Source organism: Meleagris gallopavo, chromosome 2 (genome assembly GCF_905368555.1).
Source record: "Meleagris gallopavo chromosome 2, MGAL_WU_HG_1.1, whole genome shotgun sequence".
Lineage (NCBI taxonomy): Eukaryota > Metazoa > Chordata > Aves > Galliformes > Phasianidae > Meleagris > Meleagris gallopavo.
This window is the reverse complement of record NC_139405.1, coordinates 53,966,345-53,991,992: the sequence shown is the minus strand read 5'-3', so window position 1 is coordinate 53,991,992 and position 25,648 is coordinate 53,966,345.

Here is a 25,648-nt window from a genome sequence, read left to right as displayed (position 1 = left end):
AAAGTGTTTTCTTTTCCTAGAAAGGTTTTTATCCCTATCAGACTTTATCTAAAATTTTTATGTGAGTATAGACAAATGCTTGACTTGCCACAGGAAAAGAAATACCTAGGTAAAGTTACTAACATTTCTCTACCTTGAATTACGGGAAAACTACATGGAGATCACTTAAAGGCAGAATGCTTCAGCAATCCTTTTGGTATGCCAGCACATTCAATCTGTTTGCCATTCACAAGACCAGCATTATGCAGGGCCAGACCCAGAGATGGGGTGCTGTCTCCTACACATTGCTTGGACAGAGCACTGACGTTGGCTTCTTGAGAACAATAAAGGATTACTCTATCATTATTAATATTATGGAAAAATTGATCCACAGCTCTTCTTCCATGGGCAGTGGCAGGTCATGGTGCTTCTCTACAGAGCTAACCAGGCTTTCTTGTTCTGCCAGAGGGAAGTCAATGACAGTCAATTACATACAAAAAAGTCAAAAAATAGACCAAAAATAAAGTCAAAGAAGTCAACAATTACCTCAGAGAAGTTAGTGCACTGTCATTCTTACAGAGATGGGGGATGATATGGTGCATGCGGTCATTTTAAACCATTTTTTTAGGTTGTAGCGAAGCAAAACTGTTTTCCATGATGGGCCACATTGTAAATGGATGGGGGGAGGTGGGAGAGAGGGGAGTCAAATTACATTTGGAAACAAAAGCTTTAACTTCTGGCACCTAGACAATTAGGTTTTGCTTCTTCTGTTGTCCTCGTGGTTTCATCTGTAATATGTATGGTGATTGTTTGCAGCCTGGCAACAGCATGAAGTTGTGGGGGGGGAGGGAAGCCACAGCCCTTGTTAGCTGGGATCCCAACTTCAAAGGCTTTGGGGACATTGAGCAGACAGGTTTCAGCAGCCGTTATGGCAGACATGCAGACAAAAGGGCTCCCTCCATTTCCGTGGAGCAGGGGTGACTTTTTGGCCCATTTTTGTTGTTGTTGTTTTAATTTTGTCAGGGTGGGGGGAAGCTCCTGGCACCAGGGATGATGCATTCTGCCCATGACTGTGTGCCCTCTCCTTTCCGCGTCAGAAGCAGATATGGGCATTTATGGCTCCATAAATCACAGTCTAAGCCATACATGAGCAGCTGGTACATGTGCTAATAACTATAATTATTAATCATGTCGATTTCACACCCTTCAAATTTCCGCGCGGGGCTTTCGGCAGGAGAGGCAGCCCCGGCGCCTTGAGCTGTTTATGGTATGAAAATATGATGAGCTGATGGTCTTTGATAATTGTCCTATGACAGTATTGATCTCCCTACAATTGGGTTTGTGGGGTATCGCTGCCCGACAAAAGTGGCTCTCCTCGCCTCCTGGTATATATCATTGTCACACATGCCCCATTGTTATGGAGGGGAGTGAATTACTTTCAGTATTCGTCCCAGTCTTTAGCTACTAGGTCACCATTATTCTAGCCTTATGTCAGTGTGGGGACATTTTCTTTGAAGTTTTCTTTTGTATCCTTCCTAGGGCAGAACCACTTGGCTATGTAGAGCTGCTTCAAAAAAAAAAAAAAAAAAAAGCGGTTCAGGTTGGGGTGCCTGGTGGGAGCCAGGGAAACGTCCCTCCCAGCAGGCACAGTCATCCCACCACCCTGCTCCTTGGCGCTGGCCACCTCTACCTTCAATCCCCAGCTTGGGTCCTTGATGCTGACTCTTTGGTCATTGAAGAAGAAAGAAAGGAAAGAATTTTCCCCCAACCTCACTATGACATCATGTTCTACCCATATCAGGGTTTTCCTTGTAAGCACTCTGCCATTTAGAAGAAGCGCATCCAGCAAGACGTGGCAATTCAGCTCTATGGGTAACATTGCTGAAGTCTTAAAAATAGTAAATAAGGACAATAATCCCCCTGACAGCAAAACAACCCTTTTCCAGGACGATGGGAGCACCTCTCGAGCTTATCTGCATGTTAACTTGACACCGTGGTGGCCAGTCATCTCCCACTGGCCCAAACAAGGGCATGGGACTCTCCCCACTTGTTTCAAAATCTGCCTGGCCCCCGTCAGGCTGCTTTTAAATTGCTCCTGCTGTCTTTACAGCTGCTCCGTTCCAATGACCCCCAGAAGGGTCTAGGGATTGTTAGGAGAAATTTCTATTAATCAACCCCAAACAGACTGTTACAATTTCACACTTTTTCTCCCATCATTTCCCATTCATTTTAATGAATTTCAGGGCCTGCTACTTTCAAAAGTTACAAGCAAGGCCACAAAACAAACAAACAAACAAATAAATAAATTAAAAAAATAATTTAAAAATTAATAATAACACACAAAAATAAAATGCCAATCAAAACAAAGGAATCCCCACTCTGTCTGATAGCAGTAGGACAGGAAGCATCATTTCCAAAGCATCAATAGAATGTAACCCAAGATGAGCCGTGCTGCAATTCAGGCAGCAGATTCCTGCCTCCTCCTGGGCCTGATCCCACTCTCTTCTTCTCAAGGGGAATTTTGTGTTTGTCATCATCATAAACAAAATGGGCTAAGAGTCAGTTAGGGATAAAACCCATTCACTTCATTTACTGGGGAAAAAAGCACATCAAGAGGACTGGACTGCAAATCTCATCTCCCAGCCCACTGTGTCCACACCATGCAGCAAGACTGGAGTTTGCCACAACCTTCAGAAACTTTTGAGCTTTACTACAAATCTCTTCTTCTTCTTTAGCTAAGTCAAGACAGATTTCTGCTAGGCAAGAGTCCAACTTGCTTTCTGATGCTCTTTTTTGAGCACAGACTGTCAGAAACTGAGTCAGGACTTTGTGTTAACAGCACCTACCAGGCTGGCCCACACTTTAGGAGCCAGGGTTGCCTCTGTTCTCAGGGACAACATGCTTTAGCCAGCATATCTGATTTTGTGTTTCTTGACCGTGATCTTACAGTTGTATTTTTACCTCGGGGCTGCATTTTAAAATCCTTATGTTGTGTCTTGGGCGTGCTGCGCAGGCAGTGACCTCCATCTGTATGTCTCGAAATCTATGCACAGGTTTACCTTTAGAAAGATCACTGGAGATGCTGAAAAAGTGAGTGGAGTACTTACCTCTCTGGCCTCAGGGTAGGATAAGCACACTCCTGACTTTGATGTCTTCTGTATCTGTATGAGTGTAACGCTTTTGTGTTCTCTCCCCTGTCAAGACATGTAATTCAGCTTAGTGCATGGATAGAGTAGTGGTGGGATCGCAGCAAAAAGTGCCTATGACAATTCCTACCTCTAATTTTTTACTTTCCTCACCCAAGCCCAATATACTGCAGTAAAGAACCAGCAGAAAGAAATATTCGTAACTAACAATCCACATCTAAGATGGATGGCAGAATTCAACCCTTCTGAGAAGTAAGATTATATTGAATCATAGAATCATAAAATTATAGAATCATAGAACTATAGAATGGTCAAAGATCATCCAGTTTCAACCTTCCTGATGTGGGCAGGATTGCCAGCCACTAGACCAGGCTGCCCAGAGACACATTCAGCCTGGCCTTGAATGCCACCAGAGATGGGGCATCTACAACCTCTCTGGGCACCCTGTTCCAGTGCAAATATTGCTTTTTATTGGAATCACAGAAGAAGAGTCTCTGAGCCCACCTGGAATTGCTGGATCCAACTCTTCAGTGAGTTGGTGTGAAAGAATATGGCTTAGCTCAGGAAGTGCAGATCAGCAGTAAGGGCAAACTCTTTCAAATCAAAGGGTACCTGTCTAGCAGGATTTTGGGTTATGTTCTTCTTGTTTGGGGGTTATCCTCATCTGTGAAGTAGCTCATGATCCTAGCCAGTGTTAGGTAGCTTAGATTCTACCCCATACTTCTGAATTTCTGAAGGGATGCTATAAATGAGAAATGAGAAGAGTTCTCCATTGTGGAAACACTCACTTTCTGAGGTTTTCCATATTTCTAGCAGGATGCCATTGCTGGCTCTTGCCTGGAGAAAGTGGGCATCCCTCTCAAGTATCCAGCACCACACTGAACATTATTCAGCCAGGGGCTGGAACCAACAGAGATTTAAATCTCTACTCACAATAGGTTTTTCCCATTTCAAACAAATGGTCTCATGCCTGTATTATAGCCCATTATAGTCCATGCCCCAGCTCCACTGTGCTACTGACAGTCTGACAAAGGAATTTTCACTCTAACCCCTTCATGACAAGTTTGTTATATACTAAATGTGTGATTCCCAATATTAATCCTGAACTCACTTTCATTTTAGCTTATATGAATGATTTGCCATTTCCTAATGTTTGGCACATTAGCCCAACAACCTATGTAAGAAGTCTGCTTGAACGCAGGGGTTCATCCAATACATTTATTTACTTGGATAAAGATTTCACTTGATCATCCATCTGGTTTTATCCAGTCATGCCTCCTCAGGTACACTTTATTGCTATATGTCTTTGTGATATGAAACTGTGTTCATGTCTAAACTAGCAGCTGTGATTAAGAGTGTGGATAGACTCAGGCACCATCCCACAGTCACCCCACTGGTCAGTTGCTAGAACACTTATCAGCTAGGCTCTGTTTCAGTCAAGTAGTTCTTTCCTTGGCAATACCTTAGTTTAGGGGAGACTATGAAGTGGGCATTGTCCCTAGAAGGTGTTATGAATGAGGTCATACAGGTTTGGGAAGAAAAGAGTTTAGTTAAATGGGCATGAACTGTGCTGTGCTTCTGAAACTTGGAGCCAGAAAACACAGTGGTTCATTTTATTTAGAATAATACTATCTGAAGCCTTCATATGAGTATATTCCATGCCTGCTGCACATAAAAAAATGCAGAGTTCAGTTTCAATCTGGGGAGTCATAGAAACCACCCAGATGTTCAATGTGTCAGATAAATGATTCCACCTAGAGTTAACCAGATTGGCCTTGTTCCCTCTCATCTGGTCTACCTCCTTGTTGCAGATGGAAAAAAAAGATACCCCCAGGCAGCCATTCATCCCTGCCCTGAGATCTACCTCAACCACACAGAATAGGTGACCCTTGGAGGTGTATATTCTGTGGACAGACATTTCACCATCATGTACATCCAGTATTCTCACCCCTACCTCCCCAACCACTCACTTTCACTTCAGAATATCCCAGATCGCTCTGTGCTTGATGATTGCCAGTTGTGTCAGAAATGATTATTTTTAAAAGGATACTAGATACCCTTGACTAAATTACTTCTGAAACATGACTTTGAAGGATGGAAGAGCCTAACTAAATTTGAGATAGCCTGAAGTTAAGATAGTTATCTTAGTGCCTATCCATATGGGTAGTAGAGAGGGCCAGAGCTCTCTGGAGGGCTAGATAATGGTTCTCAGAATGCTTAAATTTAGACTTAGTACCTTTGGGCACTTCTGGACATTTATCCAAGCTACAGAGAAATAGCATTTGCTGAACATAACTTTATTGACAATGTATGTAGCAAAACTGGTCTATAGTTTAATCTGGCAGTTGGTTTCTTGAATAGAAAAGGCATTTGTACCTTATTCTTGCATGGATTACGGTGTTACTGAAATGCATTAGTTCTGCCTGGTGGTCTTTGTCTCATGTTCTGTAGTCCCCTTCATGCTCCCACCGTCAAGAATTTCTGGTGCTTGTAGCCCTGGGCTGCACATGCAGTGATGCTGGAATACTGACTTCTCTGACAGAAAACTGTGAGTACTGCATTTGCAGCGGTCATCTGCCTGCTATTCTTCCTTGGCAGCTCCCCTTCCAAACAGAATAACTAAAACATGTTCATCTGCTGCACTTCTGACAAAGGTTTTGATGCCATGTTACTGAGGAGTGGCACAACTGCAAGGTGCCAATTTTTAATATGTGACACAGATTGGACCAAATTTTTGTATCATTTCCTCCCCCCTCCCCCACCTTTTTTTTTTTTAAGGGAAAAGAAACCAAAAACAACCATACCTGAAAGTGGAAATTAGTGCATAGAGTTTTGGTCTGTGTGTGAGAGGAAAGTTTCTGAGCTGTTAACATGTAGTCTGACAGTTTTGTTCTTGGCTCTCAGACCTTCCTATTCCCATAATGCTTGTTTACCTTCTGTCTCTCTCTCCCTTCCATCCTCCTCATTTTTTCTAATTTACATGTTTCCACAAGGAGAAAAGCATAAATGCAGGGGATATGGACAAGAAAAAAAATGGGGAGAAAAATAGGCCCAAGACTTTGAAACACATTGTTTGCCAGGGTTCTACTCCACATTTTTAAGGTAACTCTCATGATTTTCAGAAATCCAACCACCTCCTTCACTAGCTCTGACAATGTGTATGAAGGCACTTGCACATGTCTCATGAGGAGCTCTCAACACTGTGTGACTACTGTGCTCACATTCATTGGAGCATTATCTGAGCAGTTACACCTGAAAAAAAATGTTGCCCTTCTCGAACTTCTGCCTTTATAAATCTACTTCTTCACTTTTGCTGCAGAAGCAAGCAGACCTGGCCTGGAATTGATGTGCGCATTCAGCGCCTTTATACCCCCTCCAAAATAAAGAGGCTGGGCTCCACTGGCTTGGAAACAAGGCCTTAGGAACCCCAGCAGGGAAGCTGTCGCATGCGAGTCTGGGTTGCTGTTTTCATTTGCCTATCCCTTCTGAGGAGCAGAGAAGGAAAACAAAATGATGCGTTAAAGAGTGTGGCCCCTGAATGGCTTCCAGCAGTTGGCTGGGCCTGGCGGCTGTGGGTGCATCCAGCGCCATTCAGGCGGTGCAGGCAAGGAGAGCACGGACAGGCGAGGCTGCTCCCTTTGAAGATGATTCTGTTGGGCTGGAAATACAGGAGAAAAGCACAGCTTCTTTCAGCTGTCCCCCTTTGTGTGCTTTCCCATACGAAAGTATGTTGCCACCGCTGCTCCACACTTTGTTATTACGACAAGAAAAAATGAATTTTTAATGAGGTATCTGTGCCAGCTGCAAGCACCTTGTGGATCTCCACAGCCCAGGAGCTTTGTCAGCCGCTCCTCGCTAAATGTGAACCAGCCCGGGGGAGGACGAGCCTGTCATACACAGTCCCCACGATAAAACCTCTTCTGTGCAAATCCAAACACACGGAAACACCCCTAATAAGTTATGCTGTGACATGGCCTCATTTCGCAGTGATCAACTCAGGGGACAGAAGGACTCGGGGAGGCTTTGACAATGTGCAAGAAGACCTGATTTTTAAAGGCAAGGAACAGCACATTTAGAATCGATTAATATCCTCGATTCCCAGAAGGCATGTCATACGTAACACAGGAAATATGGTTGGCCCCTAAAATGCAGCTGCATTTCCCCAGTACCACACAGGTTCAGGAAGAGTTGCACAGGGGGTACCACATCCACCACACATCCTGAGCTATGGGCCTGGGGGAGGCTATGCCCACTGCTCACACCCCTGTGGCCAGCTCAGAGACTGAAGTTGTAAGTATTGTTCAGATGTTAACAAGGGCTGAAACAAGGAGCACAGAAAGGTGCTTGAGGGAAAACTTTGAGGAATTCTGAAGAAGAGTTTGAGACGAGTTTGAGCGAATGTTCAGCAGAAACCCATGCATTTCTGAGCTCAGTCAGCTAAAGAAAAGCAAGTGTTGAAACTGCTTTTCTGCTTTTCCACAGCCAAAGGCACTGTGTTTTTGCACAGATTAATCAGCAGCAGCCTCAGGCATTTGTACAGTGAGCATCTGCACTGTACCTGATCTCCTGAGGGGGATTTGTACCAAGAATCTACACTCAAAGCACACTTCCCTAAGTCATCAGGTGCTCCTCAGAATCTCAACTGTTCTAAATAACCTTTAAAAACCTTACCAGCTCTGATCCTGAGCACTCATGTCCTCTCACCCTTCTCATGTTGATGGACAGAAATAAATGACCAAGTGAGTGAGTGACTGGGGGTAATGTCTCTGCAGGGGTGGTGACATTGATGGAGAATGATGGATGAGGGTGACAGGGCTCCACCCTACCCACTTGCCCATGTGCATGACAGAAGGTCTTGCACGCCAGCCCCCACTCCTCTAACAATGCCTCCAAGTAGGTATTTGGAAGTGTAAAAACAATGGGTTTGGCTCCAGCAGTGATTGTGCTACAAATTTGAGTCGTTTAATGAGTTGCTAATGTGAAAATAATTTTCTTTTCTGACTTCAGAAAAGAAGGAGTAAAGACAGATGGCTGAAAATGCAGGGAGATGCAGCCATAGAATTGGTAATGGCTCTGCCAAGTCTTGAAAAGTAGCTTTTCAGGAGACATAAAAAAGAGGGGAACTTGCACTATCAGGAGCTGACAGAAGCGCTCTGACTTTCTCCCTTCTCCCCTCTCTCTTGCACAGGCACTCCCGTTGGCAAACAGCAGCCCTTGTCAAGCTGGTGGTCCCTATTGCAAAGGCAAAGGTGCGGATCCAAGTTGAAATGCACCATGGAGAGGGGAGGGGAAGATGTCCCTGGCACATGCCTGAGAATGGCAGTTGATTGCTAATCCAGATTTAGGGGATGTGTTTGGTGATTGATCATTTGATCTCAAATGTCACAAGGAAAAACTACAACTCTTGGGGGCCGCAGAAATGGCGTCAATGACTGCAAAGAATGCCTGTGTCTTGCAGGGCTTTTTTGTTGTTGTTTTAGATGCAGACTGAAGTTAAGAAGAGGCATTTGGCATTTAAATGGAACTGTCACTTCTGTCTGCACCAAGCCAGCTTTTCAAAGCTGATGAATACACAGACATATTGCTAAAAAACTTAAAGACTTCCTCTGAAAAAGTTTGTTTTTATTACTACATAACACCATTGAATTCTTATTGGAAAAAAAAGAAAAAGAAAGAAAGAAAGAAAAAAAAAAAGATATTAGTGTAGCTTCTGGTAGAGAATGGTACATTATCCAGGAACAGTGAGCTATGGAACCAAATTCATTTGGTCCTAAGAGCACCATAACAAATCTGATAACACCTGACTTCTGTGAGATGTTATGCTATGAAGGAGCAGTCACGTGCCAAGTAATTTTGTTCCTTTCAGAAGCATGGCTTTTTTGTAGACTGCCATCCCCTTTACAGCCTAGTGGCTGGGATTTCAAAAGTAACATGGTTTCCAGTGCCTGGCTTTCTTACAAACTAAACTGAAGTTCTCTTCACTCTCAGAGTGCAAGCACTTGGTGTTTACTGAAACCCAGGCACGTTTGTGGTACCCAAAAAGTCCAGAACAGCTGCAGCCCCTCCTACCCTCTTGCTTGTCATCCTACTGAGCTGAGCACACAAATAGTCAATAAGTTGTCCATTGCATTACAAAGTATGTATTTCTACTAAAGATATCTAAAATTGTTCCTATGGTTCTGTAACTACTGTATAACTCGTAAGTCAGGATTATAGGTCTTCCTCATCAGAGCACCCTTATTTTGAGTCGAGAACATTGGGAAACAGAAACAGCACTGCCAGTGCTACTCATTTCTGGCATGGTGGTTGGGACCTGTCTGGGGCTTTGGCTGAAAAGGAGATTGCAAAACTGCAGGAAACTACTTCTGTTATTTGCTCAGGATCCGATAAGGCCATCTGCATTATGTTCTCTCTACAGAGACATGTCTTTGCTCATGGAAAACCCTGCAAAATCCTGTGCTGGCAGATGGACAGACGATGCAGAAGAGACAGATTCCCACTGTCAGACAGGAGACGCGGCTGGTCAGCACCAGATTACCTGAGGGAAAGGGAAAATGAGGAGGGTGCAGAGCTGGGTCTGCTGGAAGTAGCATCACTATTTAGGTAGCAGGTATGTTTAACTTGGTGATTGTTTTCTGTGTTGCCCCTGCTGTACGCAGCAGGTGCTAACCCCTGGTCGCCCACCTGACTGATCAGCCAGCCTGGATATGTCCCCTGCACACAACCCAAGCAGTCTCTGTGCCATGCACAGCACAATAGGCTGCAGCTGGCAGCGGCACTGATGGCAGCGTTTTTAGCAGAGGCTTAGCTGCAAATCTCTGTCTTGTCAAGCAGGCTTAGTGCAAATAATTAGTGTGGTGTAAACTTATTCTATAAGGCTAGATGGAGGCTAGACCTTGTGTGGAAGCACAGTGTGTAAAAGCAAGAGAGGAGTCTAGTTCACTCCCTGTCTGGATTTGCAGCTTCTGTGCTCTGGGGAGCAGTTTGGATGTTTGTCTGCAGAGCTCCTGGGGGAAGAACATTCCCAACCAGTTTCCCCCTTCCTGCTGTGCTGCAGAGGCCTGCAGGGATGTATTCATCACTTTGCAAGGAAGCATCCCTATTAAAGATCTCTGTGGAGGCAAGCATTAGTGATTTGGTCTACTGCGTGACTAGTTTTCACTCACTCACGAAGATCTCCCACAACAAAACAAAGTACCATGAATCTGATGCTTACAAACCATGGAAATGATCCTCATGAATGCAAGTATTTCTTAAGCTGGGACAAGGAACCATGTCGCCATTTAGACATGTGGAAGAGGTCCTGTCCAGCAGCTCCCTGTCCTGCTAATAGATGAGAGCCACGCTCCTACTCCCGGGGAACTCACGGAGTGGAGCAGCTCTCCAGAGAGCCAGCATCTACAAAGCATTAACATCTGGTGCCCATTATTTCACCAGCTCTGTTGTGATTAGTCCATATGATAAGTCTGGCCAATTGCTATTGGAAAGGGATTGCTCCACTCCCTCCACCAGCCTCCTTGAGCTGTCACTTCTGTTTTGTGGGCCCTGCTAATTTGCCACTGCAATTTCCAATATTTGCTCAAATCCCATAAGGAAATCTCCCAGCTTTTCAGACAGAAGGGTAGCATCAGTAATAAAAAGATAAGGTTTATCAATTAACTCAAACCGCTCTATTGAAGCAGGCTCAAAACCCTTCCTATTTCAATTACGTGAGACTCATGAAATGCTCTGGAAAAAACTTTTGCTCATGCAAGCATTTCAGAGGGAGCTGGTGGGATTTACCTGGGTTTTTACAAGATGGGGAAGAGGTTAAAAAAAATACCCTCCAGTTTCCTAAATGCCTTTTCAGCTGTGTGTCAGCCACCATGAAAGCTGGACTATGTCCATCTGACAGGATGGCTGCTCCTCAAATGTGTGGGAAAGGAATTTGAGGCCTTCAGACCTTTCCCAAGTAACAGCAATAGGACAACAGGTGCCTTAAGTTGCATCAGGGGAGATTCAGATCAGATATTAGGAAAACTTTCTTCTCTTCACCACCAAAGAGTGGTGAGGTACTGGAACAGGCTGCCCAGGGAGGTGGTAAAGTCACCGCCCCTGGAAGAGTTCAAGAAATGTGTGGATGTCTGAGGGACATGGTCAGTGGCATAGTAGGGATGGATTGGTGATTGGACTAGGTGATCTTAATGGTCTTTTCCAATCTTAATTATTCTATGATTCTGTGATTCAGCTTCCCCATAGTTTTTCTGTGTCTTTCTCTTCCGTTCCTTTGCTTGCTCATTCCTCCATTCATCCCCTCCTTTCTACAGATGTTAACTCACCTCTCAAACACTTCCATGACTATAAGAAATCTTGATTATCCCCATTTCACATCAGTGAAGGTAGGTTAAGATCAATACCTCACTAAGGACAGGATGGGAATTGCTGTTAGGACTAGGTTTACTAAGACTTCCGCCCCAATCATGAATCTATTCAGTGAATAGCTTTACATATTTTGACAGTTCCTCAAGAAGATAAGAAAGATAAAAACTAACACGAGGACCAAAATAATCTGCATCTATACAAGGATCAGATTTTATGCTTTTTAATTGGCATGTAATATTGATTTTATTAAATAATATCCATCCCATCCTACCTTTTAATTAGTATCTCTATAAATTCCATATTGCAAGGACAGAGCTCCACAAGGGGAGCTCCATAAGTGAATTCAGCCAAAGAATTAGCTCCAGGCAATGCATTGTCTGTGCTACTTTATGACACCTATAGAGCACTTCACTCCTGAAATCTTCAGTTCAGGGCATGTGTTTACCATCTTTATGTTCCCTCATAAACTCATGCCTTTCAACAGTGGATGATTTTTAAGCATAGGTCAGATGTCAAATGTGACAACACTCTATGCTAGTGAAGATGATGGCACTCACATTTTTTTCTACTGGAGTTCTTGCAGTGCTGAGGTGGAAGGGAAGGAAGATATCATGTTTATCAAATGAGTCACAAAAACAGAGGGCACAAATTCTCTGAGCTTTACACTTTCTTCCTGGACACTTTCATCAAACAATGTTGAGTATGTTACTCAGTTTTCATTAGCTAAGAATTTTACCCATACCAGATCCTATGCTTCACGACCAAGAGTCATTACGTGCATGACATTTCTTTCAAAATACTCTGAGACAGCAGTGATAATCTTGTTCTGTAAATGTGAGGTACAGAAGTGAAATGGACAACGTCATATGGAAAGTCAGCATTTGGATCACTGCCTAAGACTTCTAATTCGGTAAGTACACTGACTGTATGATCAAAATTTATACCTTGTTTGAGTGAATGTAGAATGTGTGCACACCTATGGATGAGCTCACACACATTCACCAAACTCCTTTTTGGTGCTGGTGAAACTAAAAGAGAGATGTCATTACTTTTGGAGATTTAAAATATTGCATCAATGCTGTCCAGTGTGGTGACTTTCTATTAGAACTTCTCATATCATTAAATACAATTTTGCCTATAACAGACCTCACTGGCTTCTGATAGAGGATGCTATGTCCCTGGCAATGACTCCCAGTAAAACCTGGGCTGTCCTCAGTTGGTGTGATAGAGATACCATGTCTCCACTTACTGCTCCTGATGGCATATTCAGAGCAACGTAGAGCAGTCTTAGGGCTGAAGCAATACAAAGGAATTTTCTTATTAAACCTCTTGCAAGTCTCTCTCATTTTCTGAGCTAGAAATGAAAACCTATGAACAGATGTAGATTCAGATGCAGATCTGCAGATGCAGAACAGAAGCTGATACATACTCAAAACCAAAGAAGAAACCTAAATACATTCTCATAAAGTGAAATATGTTAGCAATGCTCCTCTTATCAGGAAGGCCCTTGTCTTGCTGGAACTTTGCTTTCCTATATCAGTGAAATAGCATCTTCTAATGTAAGTTGTGGTGAAGTACACTGAGTGACTGTCACATTGGTCACTTCTCTCACTCTCTGAAGGATCCACTCTCCAATTTGTGTTTATAGAGTCTGTCATCAGACTCAGCAACACAGCCAAACATCCTCATCTTCCTCTGGAACAGAGCTAGCCATTTGGGCCCTCAGGACACATGAGGGGATGAAAGGATATGGTCATTTTAGAGAAGAACAGGAGACAGTCTCTTCCAGAAATTTGTCATTCAGAGTTTATGAAACTGGAGACCTACTGTATTTAAAGGGCTGCTCTGTAGAGCAGCAGAGATCCACCTGGATTAGAAAATGGGAGGCATTGGGTTGGGCCCAATCCTCCATCCTTAGCTTGGCCCTGGTAGATTTCTTCGTATGTAAGACACTGTCAGTAACTCATATTTACCTACTTCTCAGGATGCTGTGAAAGTGACTTCGTTTTTAGAAAGAATCCACGCAGAAAACCATAATAAGCTAGGGTGACAAGCCTGATTTTTTTTTATGTGCCTTCTTAGCTAGAAGAATGATCCTTTCGGTTATCGTAACAATCCTTTACATTTGTTCAAAAATGTTCCTTTTCAACTACCAGAAAAATGTTTTGGTCCCTTTAAGAAGCCAGGGGCAGAGGCCTGTGAAAGGTCCATTTTACCATTTCACTAGAGTTTGGGCAGCTCTCACCTACTCAGAGCTCAGCTGCACCAGGCTAATTTCCATAAGCATCATGTGGTGTTACAGAAACCACATTTTGCCAAGCTGTCAACTGTACAGCCTTCTCTTTGCTAAACAGACTCCCATTAAAACTGTCTGCACAATTTGTCAGTTAAATGAGGTACAAGAGGGACGCTCTATTTGCCCCTAATTAGCTGTGCAGACTACCTTTGTCTGTTTGATTAAGTATTCACATTATCAATTTTGTTTAATCTGATTCATTTCACACACCTCCCCCGGGACTCAGCCCATACGGTTAACTAATCTGTGATATCATCTCTCATATCAGCCCGCCGCAATCTCCCACGGCACGCTCTGCCCACAGACAGGCTGCTCACCAAAATCTTTGCTGGGAGAGATGCTTCTTCATGGCCAACAAAAACCACACTTCCTCCCTTGAGCAGAGGGTTGGTGTGGTGAAGGGAAACCAGGAGGAGGCAGCTCTTGCTGGCTGTTCCTCCTGGGCACCCTTGCAAGGTCTCAGGTTTTGTTTCTTTCTTTCTTTTTTTTTTTTTTTAATCTAAGAAGCTGCATCCAGTCATTTCCAGCAAGATGTGACATGTGTCCTGCATTGGCATGCTGCTGTGCACAACGACCTGCCATGCGACTCTTCTTTTAGCAGGGGGAAGCATAAGTATCTGAAAACACACAGCAATGTGAAAGAGGGCTTGTAATTATGGAGAAGGAGCTTTAGCCAGAGGAACCCAAAGATTTGAAGTCCAAGAAGCCCTGGTCCCTTCAGAGAACACAGCCTACCTTAAAGGTTGAAAGATTCATTCAGAAAGAAGTCAACCACAAAGATCCGTCTCAAAGTTCCTTCTGAGGTTTTGCTGGAGGCACCGCTGGCACATCCTCGCTGAGAAGCTGATAGCCCTGGGTGGGGACCAGCCCATGGCTATGGATGAAGAAGTACTGCCTTGTATTCAATGGGTGGGTTGTTTCACCTCAAAATTCAATGAACATGCCTGACTACACAGATCTAGAGACTTGTGTATTAGTGTGAATGTTGTAAGAAAACATCTCCAGAAAATCATCATCATCATCATCATCATCATCATCTGAACTTGAGATTCTGTTATGGCTGGCTTCTGTTGAAGCTTTTGTTAAGTTACTACTGAATGCACTTCTGAGAAAATAACGCTTTCACAATTTTGCTGTGACAACTTTTACCTGAAATCCTTTTTTGGCTCAGGCAAATGACAAAAACACTTTTGCACCTAATCAGCAAACAAACCCTGCTCCACCCACCAGAAAGTTCTTGGGTATTTTAGTGTGGAGAAGTTTGACTTTTAATCTTTTTCAGCAGAATTGCAATGTTCTATATCTCTATTTTACAGGAAATTTAGGATGCATCTTGGACTTATTTCAGTAAGTCTGTAATCTCTTGGATTCATTTTACTGTGTTACTCATATTGCATACATAGAAAGAGCAAAGAAGTTAGGTGATTGACTCAACAATCAGTGAAACTTCATCTGGTTTTCTCACTGTAACATGTACAGAAGGCTTTTGCAACCTCTGATCTGGCTGTTCTTGTGCTATGAACCCTGTTAGACAAATTGCAGGTAGGCAAACAGTGCTGTTGTTACACTGCCCAGAATGCCCAAGGCTCAATTAACTGGCATTGACATTTTGAAGAGGAAAGATAGCAATAATTTTTTAATGGTAGATTGCAATATGAAAATTTGTAAAACAGCATAGATTGGAAAATCAATGCGCCACTATATTTAATTGAATTTCATCTAGAAGTATAATTCAAACAAGTTTATTTTAGGAATCCCCAGCTGCCTCTGTGCGAGTGGTTTATAGGTGAAAATCTCTTCTAAATGTTCTGCAAAATGTCTTTTGCTTTATTGATTCCAACCATCATACAAACTGTTATTTTCAAGAGAACAAACTGTTTTATGGTTAATGCAAAAAATTAACACCAAGATCAGGCCTTGTGAATAACTTGATTGCTCTTCTCAGCATTAAACTTCAGTGAGCAGATACAACTCAGGGTACTTAAAACCAGCAAAGAACATCTGGCTTTTGGTGTTAATAAAATGAGACTTTTTTTTGTTGTTATTTGGAAAAGAAAATGGCTCACAATAATCTCCCTCCCTCCCTCCCTCCCTCCTTCCGTCTTTACTTCCTTCCTTCCTTCCTTCCTTCCTTCCTTCCTTCTTTCCTTCCTTCCTTCCTTCCTTCCTTCCTTCCTTCCTTCCTTATATTACCGTTTCTACTTATCTTTAAAGAAATGAAATATTTTTTGAGCAATAAATGAAGAAAAAAATGGCATGAAATATAAATTATATACTCAATTTGAGAAAGTATCTGTATTTCGAAGAGTACTTCAGTATACACTTGAAGTGCCAACGTAAGTGCTGTCCTGAACTGCAGTGACATTAAGCAAGTACTTAGCTAAGCATATAAATGCACCCTAGGCAGAAAGTGAAGAAATGATGTGGTGAAGGAGTCATAGTTAACCTTTTAATTAATATTTCATTAACTCCTGTTCTGTGATGCCATTAAGTATCAAGACTTACCCACACTGGTATTTACATAATTTTAATACCAATCTAATGAGTCATTCTGTATAGACAGAGCATTAATTAAAAGTGGTATAAGTATGAGAAAGTGTATTTTCACTCTTGGTTCTACCAGTCAGCTCAAAAATTACAACTGATTAGAGAAGAGTGGCTGGGCAGGGGTTCTCAAGAAACCCAGGCATCAAAAAGAAAGAAAGCAAAAGTGTACTCACAGAGGGAAAGAAAATACATGTTCTTACATTGCTAGGCAAAGAAGTTTGAAAAGAAGTTTCAGGTTAAGAAAATGGATGTTTCATTCCCTTAACTATGTCCATTTCTGTGCATATACCTGATTAAAAATTTTCATTTTCCTAAAGAATTAACACTAGCACAATAATCATCTTTGCCATCATCAATTCACAATAGCAGTAATTTTAGAGTAGTACCAAAGTACTCCAATCGTGGGTCACAACTTCTGGGGTCAGTGTCATACAAATGTAGGTCCTTGGATGGATCCCTGTAGCAAGGGGAACAGATCTCCCTCTTACAGCCTCCCAACCCATCATTACAGCAAGTGAAACTTTGGACTACTGAAGCTGAATATCATTACCTGGTTTTAGTATAGTTTTGTTTTGAGCTTTGTGCTTAAGTATCTGACTAAAATGTTTGCTGTTTGTTTTGGTAAGTGAATCAAGAACATCCTGAGCTGGAAAAGCTGCAGATACTAAAACATGTAGGCATCAACGGCATGGCCAATTAATGAGCAATCACGCACACAGCAGAAGAAGCAGTCTGAAGCTGTATAACACTAAAAGCCCTGAACTGTCTTAATATTAACATTATTGTCAAATAAGAAAAAGACTAAAAGTGTTGCATTGTGGTATGTAACAAAGGAAGTTTCACTTCTGCAGCTATTAGAAAAGTGCAATCCTTCATCCCCCACTCAAGTACTTCAGAATAATCACTTAAATTTGGGACATGAAAAAAATTTTCCTATGAGAATACAAAACATGCCAAACAATCCCCGAAACACATTTTAAAATTAATTGAAAGCACTAGAATGTTATGACAATCAGATACTTGGATAATAATACTGTGTATATTCAGAAAAATGACTGTAAAACACAAACTCTGGATAGCACATTGCTGACATCTGAACACAAGTCATACTGTCAGGGTGGAGACTGCAAAGGAAAGAGTCACTTTTCTTTCTTGTTGCCCTTTAACTCTGTTCTGGGCAATGTGTTTGTTGAGTGTGATTTATCTACCAGAGATTTTTCCACAGAAATGTTCTCTTAAACTTCATTCAAGTTTTTCCTCTGTTGCTACTCTTGATTCAACAGGTGCAATAAAGGCAAGGTGTAATAAAGCTGTGGGGAAGAGAATATTTGTTCAATAACATCATGGGACTGGACATACGCATCATATTGCAGTGAAGGAAGAGGCATCAAATTCAAGTGTCTGAGCATCATGGAGCAGCATCCTACAAAAGTTGTGGATAATTCATCTGTGCATAATGGAATACATTCCTTAGATCTAATGCTACAAACAAAATTATCAGGTTTTGCCTGCTGTATACAAGCTAAACATGGCTGAGAGTGCGGGATCTGGTTAAAATTTAGCTACAATAACATCAACATCTGCCTTTTTTTTTTAAATAGTGTTGTGACTGAAGATGACAAACAGTTGGCTTTTTTTTTGTCTCTTCTGCAAAGTGTCATTCTTTAGAAGAACTGACGTCACTATCAACCACATCCTTCAGGCTCTTCTAATTTTATTTTGCCTTGTTGATATTAAGATCTTTTTTTTTTATATGAAGATATGACACTATGGGAAAGCTGCTATCTCAGAAATATCTTTAGGCTCTGATTGGTATACAGTCGACAATAGGTTATGTTGACTAATGGTCAAGAGGTAAATGATCATTCTTTTATGCTGTAAAGTTTCAAACTTCACAGATTTTCAGGATATTAGACATACCATACTTGCTTCCTAAAACTTTCCAAATGTGTCAGGTTAGAGTGCAAGAGGCTGCTGTTTTAACCAACATAGATAATCTGAAACAAAAATCTGAGACAACAAAGTTGGAAAAAAACAGGCTATTTTGATCAGTTGTTATCTATTGTGTGTATCTGTGTCAGATGATTTACTGTGAGCTCACAAATGCCTCTGTTGTTTTTGCTAGTTCCAAGAAATGGTGGCAACTCTAGGGACATGTGCTCGTGGTTACTTAGCACAGCCAGAGCCTTTCAGTGGCATGTCTCTGTCTCCAACACTTTGCCAAAAGTCTGAAGGATCCAACGCCAATCACCAAGTGTCTGACAGGCCTTGGCAAGTTCACCTAATTAGCCTGAGGACTCTTGCAGAGCTTCTAAGCCTCAGAGTAAGTCCAGCCAACATTTAAAGCCATGTCGTGAAACAGATCTCCCCCATCCCCAAAGGGGTTCCTGCTAATCTCCTTGGCCCCACTGCATTCTTTAGCCAGAGAAACCCTGGCAGAGGGCAAATGCTGTGAGGAATTTCTAGTCCTCAGAGGGACTCTTGCAGGGATTTGAGGCACATCTAGTTGAATTAAATGGTTTTGTGAAGGCCCTGATAGTAGCTTGGGGAAGACAAAAAGCTACAGACAAACTTTGGGTACAATTCTAGCAAGCAGGAGACCAAGATATGCTAATTAACACAGCTGCCATTGAGGATGTAATCTAATTTACATAGTTGGTAGTGAATAAATGCTTCCATATGGCAGAGTACCAGTATTTTTCCTTGACAACTTTATCAAAAAGTTAATGAAATTCCCATTAAAAAAAAAGAAAAAAGAAAAAAAAATAACAGAAAGAAAGGAAGAAAAAGAAAGGGAGAAAGGGAGAAGGAAAGAGAAAGAGAGAAAGAAAGAAATGCACTACAGCATTCTCCAGGTAACTTGAGCAAGTTCCTCATCTGCTTGCCCTGACCACATCCACAAGAGCCTCACTTTTGCTCAGCCTGTGCATCCTCCCCTGCCAATTTGAGGCAGATGCTCAAATGCTCAGATGCCCAATATGAGCCAGATGCTCAGATGCAGTGCTACTGGACTTCCTGATGCGTGTAAGCCCACAGATCCATCCCTGCCTTCAGAGTCCTGGACTAATGCATGATTCACTGTGTGTGGCAGCAAAGTTCCCCATACTGCATAGGAATATTACAGACTGCCTCAGCAGTCATGTCATCTTCCTGGTGCAAGGCAGTTTGCTTGGTCACAACAGTGACATCCAAAACTCTTGGTATGCCTTCCATTCAACTAGAGAAACCAACTCTCTTGCCCAAGGCAGATGTTACTCTAGATGTCCTGAGGAATGAGCCGCACAATGTACCACTCTTCCCTAAAGTGGTTCAGTATTTAATTTTTTTTCCGACTAAGTAAGAGTTGATTTAGGAATGCTTGTCTGGCAGATCGCAGGCTGACCACTGAGGTTTACAGCACTGTATTATCTCTCTGGACAACAGTAGTTTCAACCAAGTCAGCAAGGTAGCACGAGGATGATGATACTGATTCAGAGTTTCATTCATCCTCCCTTGTTGTACTACTAGAAAACAGGAAACATTAGTGAATATGCACAGTGCAAGTTCTGATGCCATGGACTTTCCCAAGGGAGGATGCCTCTGCTATGAAGATGCTGAGCTCTGGAAAAATTAAACAGCCTTTATTTTTGCCTGAAACAGGACTGTCTGAGAAATGACTGCTCCACATGTTGTGTAATGCCTTCCACACTGGTTTTTAAAAATGAAACTGCAGATATTAGATGTATCCATCATTAAGTTATTGATAGTCTATCTCTAAGTGGTCAGTGATATGAACATCACATTTGTATGAGCAGCACAAACACATGCATAATAATGTGCCTATGCAAACCAAATAGAGGTCTGAATTATCTAGTAAAGGACAGTAGCCAAAGAAGCTATGCTTGGACCCATGGAAGAAAGCATTCCACCATTCCTACAGATTCTGGAAAGCTTCCCAGACAAAATGTGGTGAGAATATTTATACATATGCTTAACTTTAGACATTTGTGTTGTCCTACACAGACTGCATGCTTGAATGCACTGCTGGATGCAATCCAGGGCACAAGGCACCTCCTGAGGATCAGGCTCAGCCTAATAATCATTCTCCTTTTGTACTTACTCTGGCATTTATACAATTCTTACTGTGTACCTGACTTAAAATCTCATTGCATTCTCAGGCAGATAGCCTTACCTTGTCTCAGTCTGTTTTTCTTGAAAAAAAATCTCTAAAGTCTTTGTTAGCTGACTTTAACTGTTGCTGCCAATAGACTAGAAGTAGTCTATCCTAAAGTCCAGGGAGATATGCCTTCTGCACTTGGACCTCACAGTCACGAGCACATGGTCTGTGAGCCACATCTGAAATGTTCATAAGATACTGAACCAATGCAAAATTATTATCTGTAATAACTGGCATCAATACCATCTAATTTTCCCTAGTCCTGAGTAATGTGCAGCTGGCTGGTCCAAGAGAAAAGCCTTGGCCACATCTGCTCTGCCAGGAAAGTAACACAGCAGGAGGTTAACATGCCCCAATCCAGGTGTAAAGGGAGGCCAGCTGAGGCACCAGCCCAGGTTCTTCTAGGGGCTCTAAACAGAAATCACTCTACAAGCAGAAGAGCCTGAGATGACTGCTGGGGAGAGCTTTGGCTTTGATGCATGGATTCATCCTTAAGCTTTTTATTGAAATAAATCATTAGGATTGTAGCTGTGTGTGCCTGAAATGCAGGAATGCACCAGCAAAGCAATGGCTGCTGTTGTGAGCTGCTCCCATAGGGCTTTCTATCTCCAGGACAGAAGTATTTGGTCTCCATCACTGTTGTCTCCTGTTGGACCCATTCCTCCCATCCCCTGCTACTGGTGCAAGGAGCAGACCTGGCACACAACAGGCTGGCTGCCTCCTGCCCCACACACGAGGCCAAAAGCAAACCTGACTGGTGCACTGGGACATTCAGCCTGTGGAAGGATTTTTCCAGCCACGGAACAGTACCACCAAAGGTCACCTCCTCTTGCAGCTAATGCTGGCCAAAGACAAGCAAACTGCACTTGGGAATGTTGGTGGTAGAAATGTCAGGCAAAATGCTGACACAGGCAGCAATCTGCACTTGTGTCTCTGTCTTTCACCGGAGGTCGGTATGGCTGCAGTAGATGCAGCTTCTCTGCAGTCAGTGCTAGCTGCCATAAACCGGAGCTCAAGAAACATCATCTGGGCTGGCACAGCCCTTACTGCCTTCATAACCCCCTTGTCAATGGTTTGAAAGCACGATGGCTAATTTTGTGCCTGACAAGAAAGGACGGATCATTTTCTCAGATGCTGCTATCAGCAGAGTCAGTGCTGGTACACTCTCCGAGGGAGTCCCCAAACTACAGGTTACTGGCAGGCAGACAAACACTCGCTGACAGCCATTTGTGACCAACTATGAAACACCATCTGCTGTAGTTGGAGGGAAGGAACATATCCAGCAAGTGATACCACTGTGAGAAATGATTTTGTATGTTGACACACAGCGGTCTTTAGATAGCCCCAAAGAATAAGCCTTCTTTATTTTTCCAGATTTTTGTAAGGAGGGAAGAAGCATTTCCTCTCCATGTGGGTCCATGTGTTAGACTTCCTGGGTCTATTTGTATCTGAACCAGAAAAACAAAGAGTTTGATGCATTAGTATTAACAGGTGTACTAAGTGCAAGCTCAAGCTGAGCCAAATGCGCCTTTAGCAATGTCCTGTTATGGAGTGAAACAGTATCTGATGGTTAGGGCACCCACTGGGAGGAATGTAAATCAGTCCCTAACTTGCAAGACTGGGCAGGCCTCATTGCTCCTGGTTTGACTGGTTCTGGGTTCTGAGGAACAATAATAATGCTTTTCTCCAGGAGAACATTGCAAGAACTCATTACTCAGCTCTTTTAAATCCTTGGAGAAAGAGAATACCTATTTTTAGTTGAGTTGCACAGTACCTGCGTGCCACTAAGCAGGCAATGATGAACACTTCACCTTCAGTAGGTTATACATATACATATGTGTACATATAAACATAAAGATAGAAAAGAAAAAGAAACATTTTAAGGCTTACAGAAATGTTCTTAAAAAGAAGAAATCATTTAAGTGTCTCCAGCCACATGCAAAAAAGTACCTAATTGAGTCCAAAATGCTATCCAAAAGCACTGTTAATCAACACAGGCAGCAGCAGATCACAGAAGTTTCAGGATAAGGGATGCTCAGCTCCCTTACAGGGAGAAGGAATCATACTTGCTCATTAATGTAAATAAGGCATGCAGCCAAAGGCATATGCCAGCTCTTCCCTCCCTGGTCAGAGAACAAGGCTTTCATTTTAAGAGTCTTAATAGTCCTATGTCTCATGATTAAGTAATGAGAGCTGGCATCCAAAGTATCTGAAGTTCAGCTGATCTTGCACTATCCTTGCAGGCCCTGACAGACTATAAAACAAAGTATTTTGGAGCAAAATATGCAGACAAAAAAACGAACAAAATATACATCTTAGACTTGTCACTCAGTATTAAAGGAGAGGAGTCGTTTTGTCATAGAAAATTATCACTTTGAATTCTAGTGACATTTTTACTCACTAGTAAGTGTTATTTTTTGTGCAATTTTTATGTGCATCGATATTTGCCATCAGAAGGTTGCAGACATTCAATGCTGTTTTCCAGCAGAAAGCCTTACTGGAGGCTAGAACCAGATGCCTGAATTCCATATCATTAAGTCCGCGTATATCACACAGCATCAGCCACGGGAGGGCTTAGTCCAGATCTTGTATCCTTCACCCTCAGGTGATGTTGCAAAGGAGACCAGCTCACAGGAGCATCCCTTGGAAAGGCAGGAGGGGCACAGCTTGGGGACATTCCTTCTCCTGGGAGCTGCCTGTGCAAGTCCCAGTTCTGGGTGAGCCAGCATGGGGGGAACAGGGAGAGGAGGGGAGAGGGGTTGCAGGAAGCCCTGTGATTTAAGCACACTGTCGCCTGTGCCTGTGCAATATGAAAACCAAATCTAAACATTTGTCTGTAGAATCAGGTGATGGCTGGCCCTCTACTGTCTCAAGGGGGGCAGGAAAACAGTGCATGCACCTGCCACCTAATTCAGTTTAAAACCTGACACATTTACCAAGAGTGGGCTGGCATAATGAACTTCATTCATGCTGTCAGTGGAGTCAATAACTTATCCCCAACTGCTTTTGTCTCCCTGGCGGCAGTGCCTCTGATCGGACTGAGGTACTTATTCAAGTAAAATTTATTTTCAATTGCAGGCCATAATACTACTGGCACAAGCCTTGCTTTGACAGAAGCTTTTGCTCAAGGCTAAACTATTGTTAAAGTTTGTGCCCATTGTCCCGGGTCTTTGATCTGTCAAAGCTGCTTAACAAGCTGGTTAAAAACTGTTTCAGATAACAGGTGTGTCCTTTGAGGACACAGGGCCATTTCTCAACTTCTTTAAAAGACTAGTCCAGGAGCTGACTAAAATTTACATGCTGGTTGGTGGTGATATATGTAAAGCACTTTTAAAGCAAGAAATTAGATTTAGTGTTTTAGTTCCCTGAACTTCCTTGTGGTTTGTTGTTGGTTTTGTTTTGTTTTTCTTCAGGAGAGCAAAAAGATTTATGAAGTGTTTCTCTGGGGTCTTGGCAGTATTTATGGGAAAGATGATTGAGAAGCTGAACCTACCTGCGATGCTGCACAGGCACCCAGCCACAGCCACGCTGGCTGGGGCAGCATACACAGCCAGAAGGACGCTCCCAGAGGAGAGCAGTGGGACAATGCCGTGGCCCATGTCCCACTAGCCCACCCCATCTTCTCCACTGTGTCTTGGCTCCACTTCAGGCTGTTCCACGCTCAGGGTCTGCACCGCAGCAGAAACAAGCGGCAGGGCTCACTATCCAGAGAAGCCATTTCCTGGGAGAAGATCCCCATCGCAGTTTGGGTCCCCACTGTATAAACCAGGCCATTCATGCGTGGCCAATGGCCTGAACAAAATTTCCTTTGAATGGTCCATATGTCAGCTATATTCTTTAGGACGTGTGAAAAATAGTCCCTCCCCTTCACATATGTTTTAAAACACCACTGAGGTCCTGCGGGATTTAACCAGCTTTAACCCAACCTACTGTTATTTTTTTTCCTGTCAAAAACAGGCAAGTGTTGTTAACACTCATACTGAGTTGCATGGAACCAGTCTGAAAGCTTAGGGAAAGGGGGGAAGGACAGCTTACTGAATATTCTCTGTGTGCATGGAGGGGAAGATGGAAGGACAGCAGGATGAGCATCGTTAGGGATATTTTTCCCCTTCAGTGCCACCTGTTTGTTGAGCTGTTTACACCGGAATTTTTGTCCACACCAATAATTTCTGTTCCTTTTTGAGTTTCAGCTGATCTGCAGAAATGGGCATCTTCAGTCACTGAGCGTGAGGCCATCTTCAATAGCAAAAACAACAACAAAAACAACAACAACAACAACAACAACAACAACAAAAAGCTGGAAGTTTCCCGCAGAAAGCAGCAAGGCTTCAACGTTTGCTTTCATCCTTCCCCAGAATTGAGCCCAGCAGCTCCCCTTGCTGGAGAAGCTCACATGCCTTGAGAGCCGAGTATGATAGACTGAAATGACTTTGCTCAAAAAGTGAGCCTGCTTACTAGGCATATTTTCCCCAAACAATCTCATCTGTACTGAAAATCTGTCATCAGCTTGTTAGTTCAAGGCAGCTTGAGAATAAAAGAAGCACTTTGTCAAATGTAGTGGTTTTGTGAACATCCATGAAGCGAGTCAGGGATGAAAGTGTAAAACAAAGTTTTTCTAGTACTGCTCGGCTGTGCTCACCATTAGGATCATTACAGCAGTTCAGAGATTACTTTGACATTCCTGTATGCCATTAGTAAGCTCCAGAGCTACATTTAGAGCAATTTGTTTTCAACATTCTGATATAGCCAGAAAGATATGAGGTAGGGGACAAGTTGTTATCTCAAGAATTCGGCTCCACTTTTGGCCTTTAAGCAGTGCTCTCAGTGGCTTTACTGAAATGCTGGCTCAATTCAAAATGATGTGTGCATTCTGGCAACTGAGCCCATGTCTAAGGGCAGGTTAAAGACCTCAGTGAAGATAAAGACCTGTTATTGTCCAAATACATTAAGACATGTTCTCACCTTTCTAAGCTAGATTAAAAATCATTTGTTTTTCTGTGCTGAAAAGGCCAGAATATTTTTTGCTGAGCTGAAAGAGGTGTAGAGAAATCTACTGTTCTCACTTCTTACTGTGAAAAAAGATGTGGGTGTCCTGAACAAAAGCCAGCTGGATATGAACCAGCACTGTGCCCAGGTGGCCAAGAAGGCCAATGGCATCCTGGC